The following is a 25,184-nucleotide window of genomic DNA, read 5'->3' on the forward strand; positions in this document are numbered from 1 at the left end:
GGTTGTTCAGTGAGGAAGTTGTAGAGCTGGGAATTGAGCCCAGGTTTTCTGATACAAAACACAAGATCTCTTTACTACCCTAAAAATGGGAACAATGGCAGAAAGGTCTTTGCACAGACAAGTGTCATTGGCAAGTCTGACGGTTCCTTATTACCCACCAATTGTTTTTACTCATTTTTTTAAAATTTAATTTTTTTTACTCATTGTGAACTTACACGCTTCTCCAGTGACTCGAGGCAATTTACAAACAAAATATGTAAGAAAGCAGGAGGAGTGAATAGTTCGAGGCACCAGAGTTTATCAGATTACACTTGGCAATAAATTTGGTTCATATTTTTCTGGCAGCAAAGGTGAAAAGAGAAACATAATCGGCTGCAGAGGTTTTACTTTCTGGCAAGAGCCAGCCTACAAGTTATCATTGCCTGAAGCTAAATTCGAGAAGGAATTTATCACATGGGTCTGTGTAGAGACAATGCCATTTGACATTGTGGTCAGTATCTTCAATCTTGTTTATGCAAAAGGTATTCTCATACCAACCCTCTATATAAACAGAGGTCATATTAAATATTTATTTATTTATTCGGGGGACAGTGCGAGTGGGGGGCGGGGCAGAGAGAGAGAGAGGGACAGATGATCCAAAGGAGGCTCTGTGCTGACAGGCTGACAGCAGTGAGCCCGATGTTTGGCTGGAAGTCACAAAACATGAGATCATGACCTGAGCCAAAGTCTGATGCTCCACGGACTGAGCCACCCAGGTGCCCTGGTCTTACCTCACCTTTAACTTTAATGAATATATTTGAGCAAGAGGATGAGGAAGATGCAGGCCAGGCAAACTTCCTCTAATTTCTTTACCAAATTAAGGGATGGAACTTGGAGAATATACAGGAACAGATGATGAATCTGTCTGATGGACGATCTCTTCAGTATCAGGAGTTGTAAGTGGGAGTTCTTGAATAAACTGCTGAATCTTATTTCTTTGTCTTGACTTCCTGTATCAGCCACCTATAATACAAATGTTCTATATTGTCAGTTAAATTAAGAGTTTGGGATATTTGCTATGTGGGAGCAAGGAATGCTAAAACAACATTGTAGAAAAATGTAGAATGAGTCAGTAAGGACCCTCTGAACTCTAAAGTCCCTTTTTGGACCAAAATGCTATGATTCTGTGGCTTTAAGGGTGAGATTCCAATATGCATTCTTGTCGCCATGGAGAGCCAGCCCACTCTGGCCCGGGTGTGAGAAGCAGTGCAGTCAAAAGCCTTGGCCAATTTTTTTTCCCCCGAAAAGGAATTTCAAATATATCCAAGGTCCTGGGTTAGTGACTGATTGAAACCAAAGCTTTATACTGCATGACATAGGATCCCGGAATAGATAACTTTAGCCTGAAAAAAAGTTAGGGCAGGTGCAAGCAGCTGTCCAATCTTGCCATAAAAGTACTCGAATTTAGCTCCAGTAATAATGTGTTTTCTTTAAATACTCCAGTTCTTTCAAGATTTGTCCAATTAGCTAAAAAAAAAAACGCACCCTCAATGTTCCCCCCAAAGTAGATGACTTGTTGTGCTTTTATTTAGATATTATAGTACTTATAAATGCTTCTGTGTATTCATGGGAATCCTCCTCCCAGAATAGAATTGTAAATTAAATACATAAAAAGCAATAGCCCTTATTTCTGTTTTAAACCAGTCGGTCTTCCTTCAAGGAAGTAGACAACAAAGTAAATAATCCGGCATTTAAAAAAATGAATAGCATTCTTCTTGAACACAGTTTATGTACCCGAGCCAGTAAGTATTCACTTACAAGCTTTCCTTTCTGTCGACTGTCTCTATTTCTATAATACCCGGCTGAGAAGTGTTGCAGGGAGGCAAAATCAATGTGCATGGAAAGAGCAGAGAGAAAAGAGGGTTACTCTTTGTGCAATAATCCAGAGTCCAGAAAAGGAGGCAGACAAGGTAGGGCAGCTACTTGTCAGAACCACTAATGAATTTAGATTCACTTCTAGTCCACAGGTTGTATGTACCAAGTGAGGTCATATGCTCCTCCAACTAACAGGACATTGTTCAATACCGTCTTTGGTTTTGATATCAAGTAGAATTGTAAATATCATTTTCAAGGCACATAGAAAACTTCAGACATTGGAAAACTACTGAAAGACAAAGCTGTCATTTGGAGATAAAGAACAGGTTTAACAATTTTACAACCTTCAGAGCAAGGGGAAGAAATGAAGAAATCAGCTCATGGTGGGGGAAGTTAGTCTGGGAACTGAATAAATATTCACCAGGAAGAAAAGGTGGTGAAGGCCCTTCTTCAACTCAGAGAAAATGAATGGCGAGGCAAATAGGCATCCTGGATTTCAGGAGCAAAAGGGATTTTGAAATATAGCAGGAGCACAGAAGAGAGGATACGGGTAAGGGGAGAAAAGGGGGTAAGAGAAGAGGATGGACGGGGGGACAGGAGCCATACCCCAGAGGGGTCCTTCCACTGCTCAACCCAGGCTCCTGCTCAGGCCCAAGTCAGCTCTCAGTATCCTTTTTCCTTCCTCAATTACAGGCCCCCAGGGCTCTCTACCTTTCCTTCCTTTGAGAGCTATCACCACCCACCTTTTCTCTTGTGTCTGGAAGGTGGGGCCCTCAGCTTGCATTTTGCTTCCTATAAAACAACACACAGCTTTTTTGTTAAAGGGCGTTCAATCCTAAGTGTGATAGAATAACAAAAATAAGAGACATGTATGTGAGAAGTTTTAAATTTGAGTCACATGATTTGATTTACATTTTTAAGAGATCATACCAGGATATCCCATGGAGAATGGACTATATGGGGGTGGGGGGGGTGAATAAAAGTAGAAGAAGGTAGGAAGGTAATTCAGGTACCTAGAGAGAGGTGGTGGTGGCCTGGACTTTGATGTAGTGGGGGAGGGGGTAAAAATGATTAGATGTGGGGCATAGTTTGAGAATAGAACTAATGAGGCTTGTAATGGATTGGAGAGGCTTGATGCTGGAGAGAGATGTATCAAGGAAGAGCCACTGAGCTCTTAGGTGACTGTTGCCCTGTTCACCAAGATTGGCCCTTCTTGGGAATGATCCCTTCTAGCCATTTCCTCTGGACTGACTAGCTCTGGGCTTTGGGATGAAATGCTGTAAATAATTGAAAACATTTAAGTAGGGAAATGACAAGATCGTTTTTCTCTTCTTCTATTGTGCCTACATTTCCTCCATCAGAATGACTTTGTTGGGTGAAAAAGCAAGTATGGCTGCCATCCAGGAAGAAAGGGTGTGAGTGTGTGTGTGTGTGTGTGTGTGTATGTGTGTGTATGTGGACACTCACCTGGGGGAAGAGGAGGGCTTCTGTCTCTCACACAGTGTGGGTTGCTTCATCGGGCGAGTCATTGTCCTTTTGGAAAGCAGCAAGTGGCTGCGATGTGATGGCTGTAGGACAAGAAAACATTGATGAGGTGGGGGTGAGAGGGAATTGCAGACAGCCGCAAAAGAGGTAAAAGAATGTGTAGGGATTCCCGAAGCATGCTGGCCCGGGCTACACCCAGTTCTCAGGGTTGGTTCTTTGAGCTAAGCCGGTCTGCTAGCAGCCCCTTCCATCTCTTTTGGCCATGTTACATCAAAGAATCAGCCACAGGGCTGCTTTGGGGATTGGAGTGACGATCGGGATGTTCAGCAGCTTGGTTCCTGCTCATCCAGTAATCATGTAATTCAAGGATGTTTGAAGGAAAAAAGGGAGCCTCCTAAGGGATTCCCTGCCTCCATAGTCCGGGCCCTTTTGCTGGGTTCACATGCAGAGTGTGATGCTGTAGAGTTGCCCCAAGGGTGAAACTAGAGAAATTGTATAATTGTATAACCACAGTAAATTGTTTCACTCCTGCAGTACTTGTACCCACAATTAAGAAACAGATTCTCTCCCACTTATTTCTTTAAAGAATTCTTAATGTTTATTTTTTATTTATTTATTTATTTATTTATTTATTTATTTTTTTTTAATGTTTTATTTATTTCTAGGAGAGAGAGAGAGAGAGAGAGACAGCGTGAGCAGGGGAGGGTCAGAGAGAGAGAGAGGGAGATACGGACTCTGAAATAGGCTCCAGGCTCTGAGCTGGCAGTCAGCACAGAGCCCGACGCGGGGCTCGAACCCACGAACCGCGAGATCATGACCTAAGCGAAAGTCGGACACTTAACCGACTAAGCCACCCAAGCGCCCCTCTTAATGTTTATTTTTGAGGGAGAAAGCATAAGCAGGGGAGGGGCATAGAGAGAGGCGGGGACAGAGGATCTGAAGCAGGCTCTGCGCTACCGGCAGAGAGACCAATGTGGGGCTCAGACTCAAGGACCATGAGATCATCACTGGAGCTGAAGTCGGGAGCTTAACCGACTGAGCCACCCAGGTGCCCCCAGGTTCTTCCCATGTAGAACTGAGCCCCAACGAGTTCATAAGGGCACAATGGAGAAACAATATTCCCTCGGCCTTCACTGAAGAGACTTCCCTGGGATTTGTCTTAAAGTGGAGTTTAGAGGGACTAATTTGACTTCTCGATGGGCAATTTATGTCATCAGCTGCAGTGGTGTAGCTTCCTGATGTCCTTGTTTCTATAGAATAGAAACATTACTAATATTCTGCACGGCGATCTCTCACTCTAATTACAAAACACAGGGCTGTTGGTCACAACATACCCCACACACCCTATACAACTTCTAACAATACTCTTTTTTTTTTTTTCCAGCCCTAGGTCACTGAGAATAGACTTTAGACCTAAAGGCCATTGTTGAAAGAAGCTGCTAAACATCAAGTTGTGGGTGATGTCCCTGTGTTAGGACAATATTAATCGGGTTCAGTATCAGTCAGGTGGCTTAGCAAAGAAGGCATTTACTTACCCTTCGTTATCCTCCACTCTATTTCATAAGTTTCAAGGAAGCTGCTATATGTGAACTATTAATACATTATTCTTCACATTGATGAGTAACAATTGATTTTATTTTAACCAGTGACATTAAAGTTTATATTCTTTTTTCTTTCTAAGTAGAATATTTTTCTATAGTCCTAATATAAGGTTTGCCTTTATAATTAGCTACCTCCTACACCCTCTCTGAAGATCAAGGTCCACAATAAAAGAAAGAGCTTAACACAGAGGCCATAATTCATTCTGCATCCTGTTAACAGGCAACATCCATTTAAAATAGCAATAGTGTTCTCAAGGTCCTGTTATTACTCAGGCAGGGACTCAAAGTGATCACTTTCTTGGATCACTTTCTTGGCGTACATAGAAGCTTAAATGTAAGATGTGTTCTGTGGGCAACTGTCTGCTTATTTTCTTTCCTAGACAAGTGGTTAACCCGTGTTACATATCCTGTGTTTATAGAATTCCTGAGAGGTTATGTCATAGAAATCACTGGTGTGTGTGTGTGTGTGTGTGTGTGTGTGAGAGAGAGAGAGAGAGAGAGAGAGATTTATAGAGAGAATGTAAACTGAAACATCTTGAGAAATCTATCAGTTGACAGTGGCTGAGAATGCCTGTAGAGAATGCTGGCCTTAACTCACTCATCTGCTGTGTTCACTGTGTTCTGGTTTATAAGCAGTGGATAACGGAACACATCTAAGTGGTAACAGAGAACCAGAGAACAAAGCAACTGAAGTCAGAGGCACCAATTGATTAAGTCTATCATTTGCAAAGTCAAAAAACTTCCTGAAGGTTGTAATCAGATGCAAGAAGGCTTCATTCACATGTTTTTTTTTTTTGTTTTTTGTTTTTTGTTTTAAATATTTTTATTTATTTCTGGGAGAGAGAGAGAGAGAGCGTGAGCAGGGGAGGGTCAGAGAGAGAGGGAGTCACAGACTCCGAAACAGGCTCCAGGCTCTGAGCTGGCAGTCAGCACAGAGCCCGACGCGGGGCTTGAACCCACGAACCGGGAGATCATGACCTAAGTGAAAGTCAGACGCTTAACCGACTAAGCCACCCAGGCGCCCCCATTCACATGTTTTTTAAAAGCCAACTTATTTTGTCCCAGAATCTCCAAGGGTTCTTTAACAAGCATCAACTTCTAAAAGAAACAAAGAGTATAAGAGGAAAAACCCCAGAATTTATTAGAAGGAAAAAGTTCTTAAGGAACTTTTATATTTTTAACATTGCCTTAAATTTTAAAACAGAGTTATTATATTGTTTATCCTCGTAAACATAACTAATATCTTTGGGGGTGGGATGCTATTTTAAATTCAGGGTCTTGTTTCTGATTTTAAAATCACAGTTAGCACAATTACTAAAGAAAATGTTTCTCCTGATATCCAGAAAACAGCTTAATGTTTTAATTTACCTAAACAACCAATGGAACAGTATGGGCCATTTTGAAAACATTCCTTCATCCTTGGAAATAGCATGCTTCTCTTATATTCTTTCATATACTAATCCTTGGAAAAAAAACACACCCTCTCCCATTTTCTATTCAATGTTTGCTATTGTAATCTAAGGAGGGCCGCTTTGAAAAACTGCAAAATTCAGTTTAACCCACAATTGAGTCTTACATCCTGTGGTCTTGGAATTTTAAAATTTCATTCAAAACACACATTATAAACAAAGTCTCCCAAATGACCATCTAGAGAGGAATGTGGCAAAAATCCAGAAACTATTGTAATATTTGGAACTAACATAAGCACAAATAATCAGTGTGTTTTTTCAAGAGGGGATTATGGGTTGCAGTTTCACAAGCCCTACAGGGGATTTGCATGAGATGGGGAAAGCCACATTCCATACTAGTTGTGCGCCTCCGGACGAAGCCAAACCCTTCACAGTGAATGAAGAGGAAGAAGAGGTTTTAAAGGATCTTCTTAATAACTGATATTTGCTCAATATAATCATAATTTGAGGGAACATTCCGGTTGATAAAGTCCTATAAAACTTAAGTTCAAAGCAGCATTCTTGACGAGCCTGTTTTTTAGCACATTCGTTAAGGTATTATTAACTGTGGAGACGGACTCAGGATGAAAACGGCTTGTAGAGAGGACAATGACGGACAAAAACAAAAGTGATGTCACCAAGTCAAAAAAGTCCAAAGTTTAGAGACAAGAACACCGGTGGAGTTATTGACACACAAAGTAATCTAAAAAAGCACTTGTAAGAAGTAAATCTGGGGGCATCTGACTGGCTCAGTTGGAAGAGTATGTGACTCTTGATCTCAGGGTTGTGAGTTCAAGCCCCATGTTGGATGTAGAGGTCACTATCATCATCATCATCATCATCATCATCATCATCTTAAAAAAAACAAAACCCTCAAAAAAAAGTAAATTTGTAAAAATAGTTTAAGTAAAATTAAGACTAACCATTTTAGAAGCATCTAAACTCTAGACTTCTAAGAAAAAATGTAGAACAGAGAAAGTTGTATTGGTGTCATAGAATATGCAACCTGTCCTGTGGAAATACTACATTTCCCTCCCACTTCAAAAGAAAGAAAGAAAGAAAGAAAGAAAGAAAGAAACTCTAAAAAAAAGGAATGAAGCAATGAAATAAATTTATTTATTTATTTATTTTAAAATGTTTGTTTAATTTGAGAGAGAGCCCATGCATGTGCTTGTGGGGGTGGGGCAGAAAGAGAGGGAGAGAATCCCAAGCAAGCTAAGTACTGTCACCACGGAGCCCAACATGGGGCTCAGTCCCATGAACTGTGAAATCATGACCTGACCCAAAATCTAGAGTTGGGGGTGCTTAACTGACTAAGCCACCCAGGAGCCCCTGAAATAAATATACTTTATACCTCAAAAGATAAAAAAAGGGACAGGGCAGGGGAGCAAGGGTCAACTAAGAAGATGGAAAGCAGTCACATGATTATCTTCTTAGCTAAGTTTCTATATAATAATATCTTTAAGTATTTCTCATTTTATACCTTAGTTAATTTTATGAGTCTAATAATTAATAAAGTCTTCTAAACCTGTTTAGAAGAAATCCTTATCTACAGGATAAATTTCATGCCTGTTTCCAATATCATTGTTAACACATCATGTAAATCTGCAAACACTGATGGTATCTAATCTTTTTTTCTGTCCGTAAATAATTGAATGTGAGTAGATTTTACCACCTCCTTAATGTGTCAGTTTCAGTTTTAATACACTATTCTGAGAATTTTTTGTGAACTAATATAGCATTTTCAGCTGTTTTGCTTTTAATCATCATTTCACTGGGAGGAACAAAGGAAAAAGATTTTCTTCATATAAAGTGTATTCATTGTATAATGCACAAACAGGAATTGCATTATCCTGGCAAACAACAAGAAGCTTCTCAGAAAAGATAGTTAAACTGCTTTAAAAATAATTTAGGAATCACTCCCATTACAAATAGATAATTATCTCTGAACATTAGCTCTGATAACATGTGACCTAACAGGCAAAATGAAGTGGGAAGTTATTATATTTTGATTTCTTAACGATGTTGAATTACTTAATGCCGAACCTCCTCATATCCCAACTCCCTTTATAGTGATTTTTTTTTTAAATGAAAATCTCTTAATGAAGAAGCAAGAGCTTTGGAGAAGTGGAAATGGCATGAAATCATAGGTTAACTGGTATAAGTAAAAAGGCAGAAAGATGGTTTTGAATCAGATTCGTCCTATTCTGATCTGGGTGTGAAAATAGCCAACTTGCAGCACCGGGTGTGTATGTGCATGCGTATGCGTGTTTGTGTCTGGGGCGAATTATATACATGAATAATGGGTCTGAGGCTTTGCTCATTCATAATTTGCACTCAGAATTTGAATGCTTATCACTTTTCCTTTTCCCATGGAGACTCTCCCAAAGAAAGATAGAAATATCCAAGTCCACACCTTTGAAAGATCTTGGTAGCTACATACTGCTGAGTCTAAAGAACTTAAAATTGTAAAGGTTGTTGCTCTCTACTTGTATTGTTCAAAAACCTTTTTAAAGGAATGACACAATTAAAGTACTTTGAGCAGCTTAAGTACAATGGAAGGAATTTACTATTAATAGGGCAGTTGATCTGAATAGAGCCAGCTTCCCTCTCCCCCTTCTGTTTTCCACTCCTGTTGAATTTTTTGCAGAATTTCTATCATTATCCAAAACAGTCTTACTTATTTGTTTACCCTTTTATTATCCATGTCCCCATCCCTGAACACGAAGGCACTGATCTTGTCTTACCTGCTCAAACCTGCCTCCCCAGTACTTACACTGATGCCTTGCTCAGACTGGGTGTTCAGTAAGTACTTTTTTGAATCCATGGATGACAGAGGAACAGATTCAATAAGTGAAAGTAGGAAAAGGATAAATTGAGCCATCAGGGCCCTGAACAACGTATTTGGTGGAGTAGAGGCTATAAGGAGAAAACTAAGTTGATAAGTTACCCAATGGCAAACTTAGAAGATTATAGTGAGACAGTCTTAGTTCACTTGGCCTTTGTTTTCAGACAGAGGACTTTATGATGAACTTCTTAAGAAAGTTACAGATGAATGAATACCCTAAAACATCCAGAGAGAGGACTCTGCTGATCTTACGCCTACCTTGTGCCTGGCGTTTTGCATACATATTACATGTGTTACTTACTATTCACTGTAAATGCATGAGGAGAGTATTAATATTAACCTCTTTTATTTAGAGACTCCCAGAAGTTAAGGACCACACTCAAGGTTACCCAGTTGGTATGAACTAAAAATCCCTTCCCTTGTGTATCATCATATAGCCTCCGTTAACTTCCTTTAGCAAACTGTCAGGAGTCCAAATTAAAAACACTGACACTGTTGTATTTGGTTTAGATCCTTTTTCTGCCCCCAAATCTATTTTGTACTGAGGCTTGATAACTTTTTGTCAAAAAGAAAGTTAATTATAGAATATCGCTGGAAGGATACTCAAGAAATTGGTTCTAGGATTTCCTTTGGAGAGGGTAACTGACTGGTTCCCCAGGAGACCACACCAGAGGGAGTTTTACTTTTCTGTGCCATTTAGTGTTACCAGCTAAAACGCAGGATGCCCACTTAAATTTGAATTTCCGATAAACAACAAATAATTTTTAGTACAAATATGTCCCAAATACTGGACGAGAGAAATTTATACTCAAAATGTATTTGTTGGTTATCTGAAATTTAACTGAAATTTTAAAGCCTCTATTGAAGTTTTATAGTTTTTTTTTTTAATTTTTTAATGTTTTTTATTTATTTGTGTGTGAGAGAGACAGCGTGAGCAGGGGTGGATCAGAGAGAGAGGGAGATACAGAATCTGAAGCGGGCTCTAGGCTCTGAGCTTGCTGTCAGCACAGAGCCTGAAGTGGGGCTCGAACCCACAAACTAGGAGATCATGACTTGAGCCGAAGTTGGACCCTTAACCAACTGAGCCACCCAGGCGCCCCTGAAATTTAACTATATTTTAACTGGTGTCCTGTATTTTTATTTGCCAGACCTGGCAACCTCTATGTGGATTCACTGCTAACATTTTAAATTTTGTTCCATGGGTACAGATTCCCCATTCTAAAAATAATTAAATTTTTTAAAAAGTGGTTTTTGCAATTTGTCCCATATTGAAAAGCAATTTTAGCAAAGGACAAGAAATAGACACAGTATAGACTGAAATTAAATATGTGGCCTAAGGATAATTTTTCTAAATAAGTATAAGAGAACTAAATTTGTCAAGATAATTCTGGCATGCATTTTGCCAGCAGAGTACAGCTAAAGGGAAAAAGTCTGAAAACACCCTTCCTGGTGAGGCTGTAGTCATTGGAACCCTGAAAGAGACACTTCAATCTGTGGGTTGTGGACAAGACTAAGTCAGGAGAGGAAAGAAATTGTTATCTGAATTCCAGGTACCTTCAGCTCTATTAAGGTGGAGCCTTAAACTGATTGAGTTTTAGAGCTGGAAGGAACTTTTGGGATTTTTCTCTTCCATTTCTTCATCCTTTCCAGCACATTTGAAAATTAGGAAGTTCTATTTCCAATTCCATCCCCCACACCTCTCCACCCCCATCACCAGTTCCCACCAGTGGCCTAGGGATAGTGTCCCAGTTCTTAAGGTTCTCAAGGTAACATTAACACACCTATTATGTAATTACCCTACCCTAAGATCTCAGCCTTGGGATCTTAATTTACCAATGGTAATGAAAGAGAAAGTGACCCAGCAGGCCTAGGTTATAGGAAAGGTCAGAAGAGCCCACAGTATTCCCATTCTAGCTGTCTCTGTAACTGGGTGCTCGCTAAGGAAAGTTCCTTAACTGTTCTGGGCCACAGCTTCCTTAGTTATTAAAAGGGGGGAGGAGAGTTTCCTGGCTGGCTCAATCAGAAGAGCATGTGACTCGTGATCTCAGGGGTCATGAGGTCAAGCCCCACGTTGTAGAGATTACTTAAGTAAACAAAACTTTTAAGAAAATAAAACATAAAAATAAAAGGGGGAGTAGGAGTCTTATTCAGGGGTATGGGAGGATCAAATGGGATCACGTACATGAGGTACTTGGATTAAGTCAGTACTCAGTCATTTCAACTATGATTTTTATCTTAGAATAAGATCAGTCCACTTCTGAAATGTAAAGAGATCTTATCCTTGAGAGAAATATAATCTCAAACTTACTATGAAGCTAGAGGGTAAATCAACTGACACAGTGATGATTATTCTCTAATTTTCTATGGAGTTGATTATTTATTTGGCTGTACTCGAACATTTATATCAGCATATGACTAAGACAAAAATTATCATGTAATTGAGTACAGTTACATTTTTTTCTGCCATTTTTTTTTGTTAAAAGCTTTATCAGGACACACCTCACATACCATATAATTTACCCTTTTAAAGGGTACATTCAATGGCTTTTAGTGTATTCAGAGCTGTGCAATCATCAGCATGACTTTATTTTTATTTATTAAAAACGTTTTTTAATGTTTACTTATTTTTCTGAGAGAGAGCAGGGGAGAGGCAGAGAGAGAGGGAGAGAGAGAAAACCTCAAGCAGGCTCCATGCCATTAGTGTGGAGCCCACAGCAAGACTCGATCCCACAAACCGTGAGATCATGACCTGAGCCAAAATCAAGACTTGAACACTTAATAAACTTGAGCCACCCAGGTGCCCCTCATCACCACAATTTTAGAACACTTTCATCACTCCATAAAGAGTCCTTCACATTTTAGTAGTCACTCCTGTCCCCCTACCCCTATTCTTTCTAGCCCTAGGCAACTATTAACCTACTTTCTATCTATATAGGCTTATTTATTCTGGACACTTCATATTAACAGAATCATATAATATGGGACTTTTCATGACTACTTCTTTCATATAGCATGTTTTCAAGATTTATCCATGCTGTGACACATATCAGTACTTCATTTCTTTTTTGGCCTAATATTCTATTTTATAGATATACTACACTGTATTTACCTGTTCATCGGTTGATGGACATTTGGGTTGTTTCTACTTTTTGGCTATGATGAATAATGCTGCCATGCTTATTCACGGACATGCTTTTGTGTGGACATAGGTTCTCAGTTCTCTTGGGTATCTACTTAGGAGTGAGGTTATTGGGTCTACCTTTAGCCATTCGAGGAACAGTCAGACTGTTTTTCAAGGTGACTTCATCATTTCTACATTTCCATCACATTAATGTGTGAAGGTTCTGATTTTTACATTCTTGACAACGTTTGTCATTATCTGTCTTTTTCGTTACTGCCATCCTAGTGGGTGTGAAATGGTATCACATTGTGGTTTTGATGTGCATTTCCTGGATGGCTAATGATGTTGACTATTTTCTCATAAGCTAATGACCATTTACATATCTTCTCTGGAAAAATGTCTATTTAGATCATTAGCTTATTTTTCAGTTGGGCTGTAGTTTGTATTACTCAAGTTTTCAGAATTGTTTATATATTTGTACATGTTTATATATTCTGGATACTAGATCCTTGCCAGATAAATGATTTGCAAATATTTTCTTCCACTCTCTGGGGTGTCTTTTTCACTTTCTTGAGCATCAAAGCTTGGTTTTGATGAAATCCAGTTTATCTATGTTTTTCCTTTTGTTGCTTGTACTTTGTTGCCACATCTGAGAAACTATTGTTAGTACAAGATCATGAATATTTACCTCAATGCTTTCTTCTAAGAGTTTTACAGTTTTAGGTATTACATTTAGGACTCTGATCCATTTTAAGGTCATTTTTATATATTTTATAAAGTTCAGACCCAACTTCATTCTTTTGTATGCGGATATCTAGTGGTCCCTGTTGACCATTTTTTCCCCATTAAATTGTTTTGACACTTTTGTTGGAAAATTAAGTGATCACAAGAGTGAGGGTACATGTCCAGCTCTCATTCTTTTTTTTTTTTTTTTTTAAGTTTACTTATTTATTTTGAGAGAGAAAAACAGCACAAGCAGGGTCAGGGTAGAGAGATTGGGAGAGAGAATCACAAGCAGGCTCTGCATTGTCAGCATGGAGCCTGATGCAGAGCTCAGTGCCTTGAACCATGAGATCATGATCTGAGCCAAAATCAAGAGTCAGTCACATAACTTACTGAACCATCCAGGCCTCCCTCTAGACTCTCATTCTATTCCAGTGATTTGTATGTCTACCTTATTCCAGGACCACATAGTCTTGATTACTATAGCTTTGTAGTAAGTTTTGAAAAGGGAAAGTATAAATCTCCCAACTTTGTCCTTTTTCAAGATTGTTCTGGCTATTCTGGTTTCCTTGAATTTCCATATGAATTTTAGGAACAGCTGGTCAATTTCTGTAAAGTAGACAGTTGGGAATTTGATAGTTACTATGTTGACTCTACAAATTGATCTGGGAGTTTGCCATCTTAAAAATTATATCTTTCAATCCATGAACATGGGATGTCTTTCCATTTATTTAGATTGTTTTAAATTTCTTTCAACCATGTTCTATATTTTACAGAGTACTAAAATTAACTTTTTAAATTAAATTTATTTCTAAACATTTTATTCTTTTTATGCTATTATAAATGGAGTTATTTTCTTAATTTTATTTTTGGTTTGTCCATTGCAAATATTTGGTAATATAAAGGATTTTTTATATTGATCTTATGTCCTACAACCTTGCTAAACTTGTGTATTAGTTATAATACTTTTTTTTAGAGTAGTGCTTAGAGTTTTCTACAAGATCATGTCGTGCAACTAGAGATAGTTTTCCTCTTTTCCAATCTAGATGCCTTTTATTTAATTTTCTTGCCAAATTGTCTCATTAAAACCTCCAGTACAATGTTGAATACAATTGGTGAGAATGAAAATCTTTGCCTACTTCCTGATGTCAGTAGGAAGACATCAGTCGTTTACCTTTAAATATGATACTGGTTCTAGATTTTTCATAGATGCTTTTTAACAGGTTGAATAAGTTTCCTTCTATTTCTAGTTTGTTTGGTATTCTCTAGTACAGATCTTACTTGACCTCTGATGGGGTCATGTCCAGATAAATACAACATAAGTTGAAAATATTATAAGTCAAAAATGCATTTAATGCACCTAACCTTCCAAACATTACAGCTTAGCCTAGCCTACTTTACACATGCTCAGGACATTTGCATTAGCCTACAGTTGGACAGAATCATCTACCACAAAGCCTACTTTATAATACGGTATTGAATAGCTCATGTAATTTATTGAATACTATACAAAAAGTGAAAAACAGAACGATTGTATGGGCATAGAATGATTGTAAGCCTATTAGTTGTTCACCCTCGTGATTGCATGACTGATCGGAAGCTACATCTTGCTCATGCTGCCCACCACCATGAGAGAGGATCGTTCCACAAATCACTAGCCTGGGAAAAAAAATCAAAATTCAAAATTTGAAGTATGGTTTCTACTGAACATATATCACTTTCACACCATCAAACAGTCAATAAATTGTAAGTCAAACCATTATAAGATAAGGGCCATCTGTATTTTGTTGAGAATTTTGTGTCTATGTTTATTAGCCTTCAGTATGCCTCTCTTATGGTGTCTTTGGTGAATTATTTTTAAAAATAATAAAACATTCCAAAATTTACAAGGTTATTAGGTCTTCTCCCTGCCTTGGCTACCCACCCTTAGCCACTCATTTTTACTAGTTCATATAAACACCTATTTAAAAATAATTTTTTTGAATCCTTACCACTTATATTTTTGTAAGTAAGTTATTAAAATTATAATCAGTTACTCTGAGTATTTGACAGAAGATAGTCTCTATCAGATTGTAATAATAAAATCATTTGAATTTCTATAGTAAAAGACCACAACTCACTGACAATCAGAAACTCCACTTCTGGAGGTATAACTTGGTTAAGTCATGTTTTCTGAGCCTTATCTGTAGAAACACGAATAAAATCCCCTACCTGCCACTTTGTCCTGAGAACTGAGTGAGATGATATTTGTGAAGAGGCTTGGGACAGGTAGAATCAATTATAGTTATTGTTGATTCACATATTGCATATCACACTATCCCTTTAAATAGCAAGCTGATTGCCTGCGTGTTAGATTGGCATAAAAATTTTCAAAAACCCTTTATTGCATAAAACTAAATACTTCTGTATGTAATCTGTTTTTCAGAAGTTATCTTTCAGTTCTTAAATCCTTTTTTTGCCTAGATTCTTTGATTTGTCGCCTATTTCGGAAACTTGGAAAGTACCATGCAAATACAGATATAGCTTTGCTAAGTTAAAAATAAAATACTTAAGTGTTTGCTGGTGAAGGAAAATGTGATGCTATGTAGGTAAAACTGTGTGATGAAAATCAGATTCACATTTCATAAGAACATTTCTGGAGAACCTTAGACTTGAAAAGTAGGAGCCAAATGCTTCTCCCAGACGATAGTTTATAACTCTCACTGAAGTCAAGAGTAATTCTGAGGGTAGAATTTAAGCCAAGTGTTTGGAAAGCTGGGAGAGGAAAAAAAAGAAAGCACACATAAATTTCCAAATCTTTCCAAAGTACTTAGATGGGAGGAGATTTGTAGTTAAGATCTTGAGAAATGTTTTTTTCCACTAGTGGGATATTCATAATACCTTGATATAAATTATTTTACCTTCCCTGGGATGCTAATCATGATCAAATTTAGTTAAATAACCATTTAAGTTGCAAAAACTACACACACAACAGTACCAATTATAATATCTAACAGTCATTATTTAAAAAATGTTTTTTAATGTTTGTTTGTTTGTTTGTTTGTTTATTTATTTATTTATTTATTTTTGAGACACAGAGAGACAGAGCTTGAGGCGGGGAGGGTCAGAGAGAGAGGGAGACACAGAATTCGAAACAGGCTCCAGGCTCTGAGCTGTTAGCACAGAGCCCAAGGCAGGGCTTAATCTCAGGAGCCGTGAGATCATGACCTGGGCTGAAGTTGGATGTTTAACCGACAGAGCCACCCAGGCGCCCCTAAAAATTTTTTTTTAATTTAGTTTTTAAAAAACACATATGGACTTTTATTTACTTATTTTTAAAGCAAACTCTGCCCAACATGGGACTTGAACTCACAACTTCTGAGGTCAAGAGTCTTATGCTCTACTGACTCAGCCAGCTAGGTACCCCTGACGTGGAGTTTTTAAAAATATCCTTAAATGAAGAGTTTCTCAAAAACCTTTGACAAATTAAATACATCATTATGAGATTGAGATGAAACTTTTCAGACATAATTATTGCATAAAACTAAGTCCATACTCAATATTTATTAATAGCCTAATTAGAAGTTATCTTAGATACCTTTTCCCTGCAGTAATTTCACAAAATCTTTTTTTAAATTCCTACATGTTGAACAATTAAACTTTAAAAATTAATTAAAGTTAAAAATATGGATGATATTGATATAATGGCAATTATTAAAATCGATAATGTACAGCTTTGATCATAATGTTTAAGGGGATTCTTAGTCAACTGTCTGACATAGGTATTTCAGAAGACAGAAATTGATATCTCTCACTATTTGTCAGTGCTTGAATAGACTGGCTCCAAAGATTATCTTAGTCTATTTTGGGCAAGGGTGCTAGCCACAAAGGTCATATCTACCAGTTGATGCTTATCGTTACACTATCTATGACACAAAGTAACACAGATGCAAAGAATAAAGGCTTTCTTTGAAAAACTGATAAAGGCCATCTGTGCCCAAGGTTAATAGTAACACAACCAGAGGAGAAAATGTTAGGGTCTTTTTCTGTTCTCTTGATTTCCTATATAACCGTAGTCAAAGTTTTACAAATAAATATGCCAACCAAAAATAAATACAATGAACTTACTGAGAGACAATTCTTTCCATTTAGTCCTCTACATAATTATCTAGTATGATCTGTGCAACGAATCTCTAACAAGGTAGTGTTAGCCCATCTAATAGAAACAAAACAAAACAAAACAAAACAAAACTCAGTATCAGTATGGGTGATAGAATTTCCTAAAGAGGTCACATTTACAGAGTACATACTACGTACATAGTTATTTCATGTAATAGCTGAACAAATTCTCAAAATGTCCCTCAGCAATAGGTTTTACATTCCCTGTTAGCAAATGAGGAAATATCAGCTTATCCCCACAGTTGGCCTTCTGGCTGGTGGTGGAGGTAGTACTCAATGGTAGAGCTAGTCTGGTGCTCTTTCCTTCAAATCCCAGCTGGATTTAAAAAAAAAAATTTTACTTGTTTATTTTTAATTTTTTATTTGTTTTAATATTTTATTTTTGTTTTATTTTATTTTCGAGAGAGAGTGAGACAGCGTGCAAGTGGGAGAAGGACAGAGAGAGAGGGAGACACAAAATCCCAAGCAGGCTCCAGGCTCTGAGCTGTCAGCACAGAGCCCAACACCGGGCTTGAACTCATGAACCGTGAGATCATGACCTGAGCCGAAGTCAGACACTTAACTGACTGAACCACCCAGCACCACCCCCCCTACCTCGCGCCCCCTGCTAGCTGTTTTTTAACTATGGTGTTCAACACTGACAACACAGAACCAAAAACCACTGCAACAGATGATACATGACAAAGGGGAAAGTTTAGGAAATCACAATTTATATATATATTCCTTTGTCAACAAATAACTGGTATTTTATGATTCACATGGTATTGTTTTGTAAAGTGTTGTCATTTTGTCATTTTTCGTAAAACTGGCTTTATCTTGTTTATAGCATAAAAAGAACAAGGCATATCAATCACACGTGGAAACATTTTCTTCCAATTACGTTAGCTATGAAAACTTTTGACAAATTATTAGATTTGTACACACCAAATGTGCATTTGATTCCATTCACGTTCCACATCACTGGAGTAAATGGGCCGTTCTTTTTCTTACTTCACCTTCTTGAACTGCTGCACATGTTAGCCACTGATGTAAAGTTTAACTTAGGCCTGCAAAAAAAAGAAAAAAAAAGATCGAATTCCCGGGGCCAAAGAACCCTGTGAAAGTCAAATATGTTTGAAAAAAAAAGAGTGAATATTTATTTTTGTCGCTCAAGTTTTCCTGAAGCCGACACTGTTTCAACCTCTTGTACATTTCATTGACCTTAATTAACATGTAGTAGAAAATGATGGGGATATTCTTAAAAAAATCTATAAAGTAAAAAAGGTGTAAAGATGAATGAAAACTGCAAAAAACTTCTCTGGAGTAAACAATTCCGAAACTCCTAGTGTGAGTTGTCAGTAAGGGTTTCTTTAAAAAAAAATTTTTTTTTTTTTTTTTTTTATGTTTTATTTATTTCTGAGAGAGAAAGAGACAGTGTGAGCAGGGCAGGGTCAGAGAGAGAGGGAGACACAGAATCCAAAACAGGCTCCAGGCTCTGAGCTGGCTGTCAGCACAGAGCCCCATGCGGGGCTCGAGCCCACGAACCGTGAGATCATGACCTGAGCCGAAGTGGGCTGCCCAACTTACTGAGCCACCCAGTCACCCCTCAGTAAGGTTTTCTTAAGCTCATAACTACCTCACAATCCGATCACATCACACTCTGCTTTATATTCTAAGAGGCTCTGGCCGGCCATTCACAGCAGGTTTCCAACCTTCACAAGTGCACCTCTTAAAATTAAATAATAATAGTGACTTCGCCATATCTAAGTGGGATAGGATAAAGAAATGAATGAACACCAACCTGGATAAAATTGTCACTATATTCAGCAATTTATTCATTCAATTATTTTTTATCTCTTGAGAGAGCGAGCGAGCGAGAGAGAGCGTGCATGCACATGTGTGAGTAGGGGGCACAGAGAGGGGAAGAGAGAAAGTATCCTAAGCTGACGGAGGGCTTGTTCTCCAGACCTGTGAGATCATGACCTGAGCAGAGATCATGACCTGAGCCGAAATCAAGAGTCAGATGCTTACCACCCAGGCACCCCTATATCCAGCAATTTAAACACTGATTTTCAAAGTGTTAAAGATATTTTCACCTGCTTTGCAAGAAGTTTCATTAGATGAATGCAACTTATAGATTTATTGAATAAATATGATAATGATAAAAACTAACACTACCATAACAATTAGGTCATGGGCATCATTCTGTGCGATTTAGACATAATAAACACTTTGCATTCTCATGCTTACCCTATGAATTAAGTGCTATTACCTCCATTTTACAGGTGAGGAAACAGGCACTAACAACGGGCAGTAAGGTGTCTAAGGTTTTAGAGACAGAATCCATGCAATGTGGTGTTAGAGCCCATGTTCTCCATCATGAGGCTGCCTGGCAAAATATTCAATGTTTCACTGTGCCTCGTTAATAGAAGATAATGTAATTTAATCTTAGAATAAAAGAATTGCTGAAATATGTCACTGTGGGTTAAACCACCACAGCAAAACATGCCCCTTGCATGGATCTGCTTATTTCACCGCCACCAACAGCTTCACATGCCCATTGTCTATACACTCAGGGGCTCCTAAACACATTCCTTTTCATATTTAAATATTTTGTTTATTGCTTGTAAGAAAGAAACTATATGCAATTACTCCCTTTAACCTGAAATGCTTTAAAATTTTTTTTAAAGTGTTTGTTTTTGAGAGTGAGAGCGAAAGCATGACAGGGAAGGGCAGAGAGAGAGGGAGACATGGACTCCGAATCCGAAGCAGGCTCCAGACTCTGAGCTGTCAACACAGATCCTGACACGGGTCTCAAACTCACAAACCGTGAGATCATGACCTGAGCCAAAGTCAGCCGCCCAACCTACTGAGCCGCCCAGGCGCCCCTCTTCAGGTCCTTCTTACGACCCTGTTTAGGAAGCCACCCCCTTTGCTTCTACATGTACCCCCCCCCCCACACCTGGAGTTCCCCTGAGTACAAGATGCTTTTTCACACCTCAGAGGCTGAACATGTTGTTTCCTGTGCGTCTCATGCTTCTTCCTCCTCTGATTGTCTTCTGAACTCCGCTCCATTAAGAGTCGGTTCAATCGTCATCTCTGCAAGGTTTCCCAGGGTCCAACATTCAAGACTTGGGTCCTTCTTCCATTGTACTCCCATGTCATTAAACTACATCTATCCTAGAATTACACAGCAACCGGTCTGTGTACTCTGTTGGCCAGGAGTCCCCTGAGGTTTCTGCATTATCCAGCTTTTTAAATCACCAAAGATGGCATCTGACATGAATGGTAGGCACTCTAAAGTTGCTGTGTGATTGGGTTTGCTTATGAGTTCAGGGTTGCCCAGTGGTTGGAGTGAAGTACTGACAGTTCTGCACTTAATTCTACTGAGATAGTAGGTCATGTACACAACTTCTACTAGTAGCTAATTTTCAGGGTGCCTGGGTGGCTCAATCGGTTAGGCGTCCAACTCTTGGTTTCAGCTCATGATCTCACAGTTTGTGGGTTCAAGCCCTGCATCAGGGTCTGCCCTGGCAGTGCAGAGCAAAGCCTACTTGGGATTCTCTTTCTTCTCTCTCTCTGCATCTCTCTTGTGCATTCTCTTCCCCACCCCCCAAAATAAATAAATTAAAAATCTAGAAAATAATTTTCTAGCAAATAGGTGAAGGGAAATAATTTTATTTGGTCAATTTTTTTCTTCATTCACATTTTTTTCCTTTTCTTTTCCTCTTTTTTATGTTTTATATTTTGAGTAGGCAATATATGCACTTGGTACAAAACTCAAAGTATCAAAGACAGTAGACTGTGAGATAAGTCATCTTCTCACCTACATCCTCCAATGCTTGAATCCCTCATGTTATGCAGGCATTGGTACAGTTTCTAGTGTGTAATCCCAGAGCCATTTGAGATGCATATAGGCAAATAGCATGTACTTATCTAATACTATTTTGTACCTTGTGTTTTAAACTTTGTGATCCTTCCATACAAGTACATGAAAAGCAGCCTTGGCTTATTAACAGATGCATACTCTTCAATTCTGTGAATATATCATGATTTAACAAGTTTTTCAAATATTTATTTTTGAAAGACAGACAGAGTGCGAGCAGGGGAGGGAAGAGAGAGTGGGAGGCACAGAATCCCAAGCAGGCTCCATGTTCTGAGCTGTTAGCACAGTGAATCCAGGAACCATGAGATTATGACCTGAGCTGAAGTTGGATGCTCAACTGACTGAGCCACCCAGGTGCCCCAATTTTTTTTAAGTTTATTTATTTATTTTGAAAGAGACAGAGAGTATAAGCGGGGGAGGGGCAGAGAGAGAGAGAGAGAGAGAATCTCAAGCAGGAAGGAGGGGCAGAGAGAGGGAGAGAATCTCAAGCAGGCTCCTCCACATTGTCAGTGCAGAACCCAACGTGGGGCTTGAACCCATGAAATTGTGAGATCATGACCTGAGCTGAAATACAGTCAGACGTTCAACTGACTGAGCCACCCATGTGCCCTGAATGTATCATGATTTTTAAATTAAGTTTTAATTTTAATTCCAGTATAGTTAACAAGTGTTAGTTTCAGTTGTGATATTATATATTTATATATTATATTATATTTTTATATATAAAGAAACCCAGAAACAAGAAATTTTTTTTGCAGGAAGTCAACACAGATGATCACTCCATAGGATCTCTTCTCCCCAGGCAGCGTGGCACTAGGGTGTTCCTTGCTGGTCTAACCCCAATACTGTTTTCAACCCTAGGAGGGGCTTAGTGAGTTTTCAGAATCATTTCTCCTCTGCTGTAGAGGAGAAGGCATACTGTTCATTCTGTAAATACATACTGAGTAACTCTCATGCACCAGACATTGTTCTAGTGGCTTAGGTTTGAACAGTGAATAGACAAAAGTCCCTGTCATCATTAGGGTTACATATAATGGGAGAAGCCAGAGAGTAACCGCAATACACAGGTACGGTATGTGGTATGTTAATTTATAAGTGATTTGGGAAAAAATAAAGAAGGGACTAGAGAGTATGAGGAGTCCCTTTTGTGAAGGGTGGTCAGGGAAGGTCTCATTGAGATGGTGACATTTAAGCAAAGGTGTGAAAGCAGTGAAAAAATGAGCAAGGTACCTGAAGGAAAGAGCAAGAGCAGTTGATAGCGTGCCCGGTATGTCCTGGAACAGCGAGTTAGGCTGCTGGTTAGAGCTCAGCGAGCAAAGGCAAGAGGAGAGGTGAGGTCAGGGACGTCAGGGGATTTGAGTAGCAGGTTGGATTGTGTCGGTCCTTATTGTGTAATGGAAAAACCATAGAGTTCCAGAGGGCTGATGGGAATGCTCTATTGAGAACAGATTGAGGGGGGTCAAGAATGGAAGAAGGGAGAACCACTTAGGAGACTTTCTAAACAAGCCGAGAAATGAGATGGGTCACACCAGGTTGGTAAGCATGGAGGTGTGGAAGTATCTGGACTGTGGGTCTATTTTGTAGGAATGGCTGGCACGATTTGGTTAGACTTGATGCTGGATGCAGGAGGAAAAGGAGGCAAGAACGACTCCAAGGTTTGGCTTGGAGAAGTGGAAGGCTGAAGTTGTCAATTACTGAGACGGAGAAAGAAGGCAGGCAGAGCATGTTTTAGGGTGAAGATGATTTGTGACTTGGTTTATGGTTACCATAGCTTTCTGCGGCTGAGACTCTCAGATGGCCATGGTTCTAAATTAAGTAAATGGCCTGGACTAGACCAGGACTGAAATGCCTCCAAGGAATCTGCCCATGTCCTCGTCCTGAGCTATCCTGTTCCAAATCTGACCTGCACTGACCTATCATACTAAATATTCTTACACCTTTTTCTGTGTGAAATATTTAATCAAAGACATAGGCAATGCACACACACACATCATCACACATAACTAAAAACCCTGAAAACTTGAAACACTTGATTTCCTGTCCACTACATAACAAGCAGAACATGAGCCTCTATTAAAGGACTCACTCTCCTCCAAAAACCAAAACTCAATTCAATTCCACATTTGCGGATCCCTGATGTCACCAAGCCACCAGTTCCTAGACAATGCCAGGCTAAACTGGTACAGAAACCACACCAGGACAATATGAAATGCGCCGGATTGAAGAATGTGACCAGGAATTCACTGGTCAAATAATTCAAAAGAAGGGATACACTTAAACAGTCATCGCTAAAGCATCTGATGAAACAATACCTAAAATGGAATGAATATTTCAGCAAACCGAAAGGCGAAGGAAAGCAAAGCCAACATTTTAACTTTTATTGGTGGAAGGAAAGGAAAATGAAACACACGAGACTAGGAACTGAACTCCAGGAGTTATTTCAAACAGCTAAGAAGAGATTAGGGAAAGAAAATTTTAAACTGTGTCCTTGAATGGGAGGCAGACAACAGTGCAGGAACGCGGAGAGCAGTCTTCTTTCCCTGCCCAGCTCGCGAGGCCGGCGGGCAGATCAGAAAGAAGACAACCAATCGCTAGAAGAGAGTAGCTAAGGAAATCCGAACTTGTTTTAAACCAAGTAAAGTGATGGCCAGACTAGGTGACTCAGAGGCGTGACTCAAACCCGACAGTGGGGGCCGTCAGCTCCCGGAGGCCGGGGGTGCGGCGTCAAACACATTTTAGGAAAGTACCCGGCTCGAGGAAGGCGACAGGAAACCTCCCCGGGGGACAGGCCTGGGGCTCCTCCTGCCCTACAGTCTGACCTCTGACCAACGGCACCAAGAGGAGTTTCTAATCTCCTGGCTTCCCCTTCTTGCTTTACAGCCCGCCCACCCCGCCACCCATTTTTCTTCCACAAAGTGTCACGCGGCGCGTGTGTGCGAGACGTCGCGCCCCCTCCCAGCGGCCTTCAGCCCAGCGCGCCCCGCCACGCGCCCACCCGCCCCGCCTCCGCGGCGAGCCGCTCCCTCCCCACCCGGCCCGCCGCCCGGGCACGCGCGGCACGAACAGCGCCTGGAGCTGCGCTAGACAAACACCTGTCCCACCTGGGCTCCGCGAGATTTGGGGGCGAAAGCATAGGCAGCAGTGGGCGCGTTCTCGCGAGGTTTAGGAAATTTCCCACGGCCCGTGTTGTGTCTGAGTTGAGTAGTGGAAGGCGGTGGGAAGGAGGTGTAGCGTGAGACTGGGCTGCCCGCATTGGGCACATGCGCAGTGCCGCTCGCGCGTGCCGCGCCAATCCTGCAGCGCCTTCAGCAGGTCTCCGGCAGCGGATTCCAGTTCTCCGGGTTTTGGGGCTCCCTACAGGAGGCAGTGCTCGATCTGGGAATCTCTAGGAATTGAAAGGGCAAGGCTGGCGGGGGTGAGGGGAGGGGAGGGGTGGTGGAGCTACGGATGTTGCAGGTGGGAAGAAGGGGTCAGGATTCAGGCCCTTCTCCCTTCTAGTAAATGCCCGGACCGACCAAGTTTGCTCTGGGGTTTCCAGGCTTGGGTTGCCCGAAGTACGTTTCGGGGCAGCGACCAGCGTCCTTCACCCTGCCAGGCCCACGGGAGGACCTGGGCAGGGCCCGTCCCCATTACACCTGCGTTCACACACGGCCGGGGGCTGCGACGAGGTGCTAACAAGGCTCACACAGCAGGCAGCTCTGTGCCCCAGAGCCACCTCTGGTTTGAGTGCGGGGTGGGGGGAGTGGTGGCTCTCAATTCCAACGCCGTCTTTCGCTCCTGGAGAAAACTACGCGGAGCCCTAGCAGGCGTAAGACAGGTGGACATTAGGGGTGTCTTTGCCAAAGGCCTTGGCCTGAGCTCATTTCACACCCAAGGGGAAGAAAGCGAAGTCCACTGAGCTGAACTGCAGAAGTTTTCCATTTCCAGAGCTCTGGAGGGTCAGCCCACGTTGTAACTTGTCTGTCTGCGCGCTAGCAGGGGGGACCGAATGGGCGACGACAGTTCTAGGTTTGTCACTCGCAGAACTCCAGGCACCTCTCTAGCTTCAGCATCTAACGCTGACATTAGCATAAGGGAGGCG

The 25,184-nt window shown here is 40.2% G+C and overlaps 1 long non-coding RNA gene across 2 annotated transcripts; it reads right to left on the reverse strand.

Moving 5' to 3' along the window:
- Nucleotides 1-769: 769 nt before the first annotated feature.
- LOC120234702 lies at nt 770-24,302 on the reverse strand. Of its 2 annotated transcripts, XR_005529170.1 has the most exons (5): nt 24,196-24,302; nt 18,163-18,284; nt 17,188-17,275; nt 3,322-3,422; nt 770-1,002 (listed from the first exon to the last, which is right to left on the reverse strand). It is a non-coding gene; the product is annotated as an uncharacterized LOC120234702 (long non-coding RNA). The 2 variants fall into 2 exon arrangements; XR_005529169.1 differs by lacking the exon at nt 17,188-17,275.
- Nucleotides 24,303-25,184: the final 882 nt, after the last annotated feature.

The sequence above is a fragment of the Hyaena hyaena genome, unplaced genomic scaffold (assembly GCF_003009895.1).
Source record: "Hyaena hyaena isolate Hyena2069 unplaced genomic scaffold, ASM300989v1 scaffold_114, whole genome shotgun sequence".
Taxonomy (NCBI): domain Eukaryota; kingdom Metazoa; phylum Chordata; class Mammalia; order Carnivora; family Hyaenidae; genus Hyaena; species Hyaena hyaena.